The sequence below is a fragment of the Onychostruthus taczanowskii genome, unplaced genomic scaffold (assembly GCF_017590055.1).
Source record: "Onychostruthus taczanowskii isolate IOZ18803 unplaced genomic scaffold, ASM1759005v1 scaffold255, whole genome shotgun sequence".
Lineage (NCBI taxonomy): Eukaryota > Metazoa > Chordata > Aves > Passeriformes > Passeridae > Onychostruthus > Onychostruthus taczanowskii.
Genome location: NW_024499852.1, coordinates 61,764 through 64,895, shown reverse-complemented (window position 1 = coordinate 64,895; position 3,132 = coordinate 61,764).

Genomic DNA, 3,132 nt, shown 5'->3' with positions numbered 1-3,132 from the left:
CTGGAGAAAATTTTATTTTGGTCAACGGCATCCAATTTGCTGCATTACACACCGCCACCTTTTAAGGAGCTGTGAGAGACCACTGAAAGGTGCAAGAGGAAGATGTGGCAATTGTTGCCCAGCTGAGGAGGACAGATTTCCAGTTAAGGTGTTTCGACACACAGAAAGTAGCACAGCACAAACCCAGATGACGTTAGGCAATTTTACTCCGTTTCAGCCCAAGTTTTACTAATTTTTCGAGTTGTAAATAGCATTTCCCATTCATCTGGTCTGACTGCAGAGAGCTGCAGGGGCTTTTAAAAGCTGCCACACAGCAGGCTGCATTCAAAGTGCAATTTCATAAACAAGCACATCAGAAAACTGAGGGCTCATTTGAGGCAGCAGCACAAAGCACTTCAGCATAAGTAGTCCTTAAGAGTCTGACCATGCATTTAAAACTTGAGTGCCCACCCATAAATCATTGTTATTTTGTTAGGTACTGAACCTTGAGCCACTTTCCACAGAGCAATAGACTCCCTTCTTGGCACTGTGAACTTTAATAAATTGCTTTATATGCTGCACAGCCACTAACTTGGGTCATTTGCTTAGATTTGTATCCTTTTGTTGGTTGTTGAAATGAAAGTTTTCAGATGATAATAAATACCAGAAGCACTTGTGGTGGTGGCATTTTAGCCTTGCATTAATAAGAAAAAACCCCAGAAGACAGAAACTCAGTTTACAACTCATCTGAAAATAGAATTTTTTCTCCCCAAGGTACAAGGAAACATGTATATTTTCTTTCCTTGTGTTAGTTTTCTTCTAGCAGAAATGTCTTTCCTCACGGGTTACAAAGGCACCTACTCCAACATGTTCCTAAATTCCCTTTTTTTTCCATTGCCACATCTCCATCAGACCTGCACTTCCCTATTTCCCATCCACAAAATTCCTGCTTATACCCCAGAATATGGCTTAAACCACAAGTGTTTTCACACTTAGGCACCAAAATGCAGTGAAAGAATTAATATCTGCTTATATACTCAAAGATTGCATATTAAAAGGCCCAGAAGTTTGGGGTTTTTTGCATTAGAAAGCCCTGGATTCTCTTTCCCCTTCCAAATTAGGTCACCTTATACAAATGAGTCAAGCATTTCTTGGCCTAAAACGTGAAAGATAGGAATTTAATTTGCTCTCAACAGCTGTCAAAGGACAAAGAACTCCATGTCAGTCCTTAAAGCCAGGGTTCATCCCTAAAAATCACTTTGTCCCGGAGAGTGACAGAATTTTTTTGCACACTGTGTTTTACTGACGAGGAACTTCCTTCACCATGGGAACTGTAAAACTTTCAGCCCCATTCTCTGAAGTACTTCGGATTTCATCAGAAAACCTTTTTCAATTTCCAACTTTTTTTTTTTTTTCTGGTTTTTTTTTTTTTTTTCTGTTTTAACTGCATCAGCCACTGCCTCTGGCCTCTGACCCATGCTCCATTTAGGTGCTTCATTCCTTTTGCTTCTTGCCAGAAAAAGCAAAATCTGAGGGTGCAGGATGCTCACCCCATCCCCTGAGACTCACACCCCACCTGCACACAGCAGAGTGCACCAAAAGTACTGAACAGAAATTACACCTTGATTTCTTTTCAACTATTCTTACAAGAAATGGGGAGAATCAAGACAGTGTGAGGACCAGTGTTTCTGCCAAATATAAAGTCTTGAAGTCTTCCTTAAATACAAGGTCTTGGGAGGGCAAATCCAGCCAGATCTGATCCAGATGTGCTGCATTTGATAGAACTGCAGCTATTGACCTTCCCCACATTTAGGCTGGACCCAGAGCTACTGTCCCACAGTTGTGGGATGGAGATCAGGGGAAAACGCTCAAAGTTAAACATTTATGTACTCCCAAGGCCACGTTTTCACATTCAAAATAGCTCTCCCCATTTCCACTGCAAGGCTGAAAGGAGAGCTGCCAGCCTCACACAGTTCATCACAATTATTGCATTGTCCCACATAAAAAATCCCTAATTTGGCTTATTTCTTTGGCTCAGACAGGTAAACACAGCTGAATACAACTGATTCCTCCTGGTCTGGTAAGGCCAAGGTGAAAATTACTTATTTAAACTGAAAATGGTGTAAATAGTTAATACCTGAGGCTTGCCTTCATGCCTGGGGGTTGGTAATGAACTCCTGTTCGTGTAAATCTTGTGTAAATTAACTCTTTGGCAAATAACTCCTAAATTAGGAGTTATACCTGGTTTTACCTGGCTCACAGTGGCCAAATCCACACAGATTTTGAAGCTGTGACCAAGAAATTTGTTTGCACAAGAGTTTGAGCAACAGAGAGCACAGAGAGTGCTGGCAGGTGATGGAGGCAAGAGCTTGAAAACTGCAGGGCAAAAAGAGCCAGCAAAAAGCAAAATGTTTTTAACTACTTATGGGGGATACTTGGAGAAATGGTCATGGTATTTATACAGACAGCTTAACAAAAAACGTTAATTCTTCTGTTCATCATTGCTAAGTTAATTATTTGACTGTTTTTAGTACATTTGATTCTTCCAGCTCCTGCAGTCGATACTGCACACAAATATGATCCTATTACAATTATTGCATTTATACTTCTCACTATTGATGGCAAAACAGCTCAATGAATGAAACTTAGAAAAGATACTGAACCCACTTTCAAATTAAAGTAAGTAGAAAATTGAAAACATTTCTCTTTCTAATAGCTTTATATTTTAATTCCAGAGTTCAGCAATATTGTCTGCATCAGTTCTTGCATTTGAGAAAAGCTTCATTAGAAGCTCAGTGAGCACAACTTGTCTTTAAGACTCCAGTTTTGAAACAAAGATTATTACCCTAGCCTGCATACCTCTGTTTTGATGCATTGTAATTTAACCTGTAATCATTCAGGTAACACCATATTAATTTTTTTTTTTCCTTAAGTCTTCATTTAAATTTAATATTTAGTTCCTCCACAGAGGACTTCTCTCCTTTCCACATGATGCATCCCAAGCATACCTTGCACTGCCTGCAAGGTACCTGCACTACTAAAATATTGTCTGGTGCTCTGCACTGAAGCCTACGTGCACTAAGTGCAATCAGAAGATCTTTTTCTTCTTCCCTAGGCACTGTGTCTGTCACTTCTACAACAAGACTGAAAACC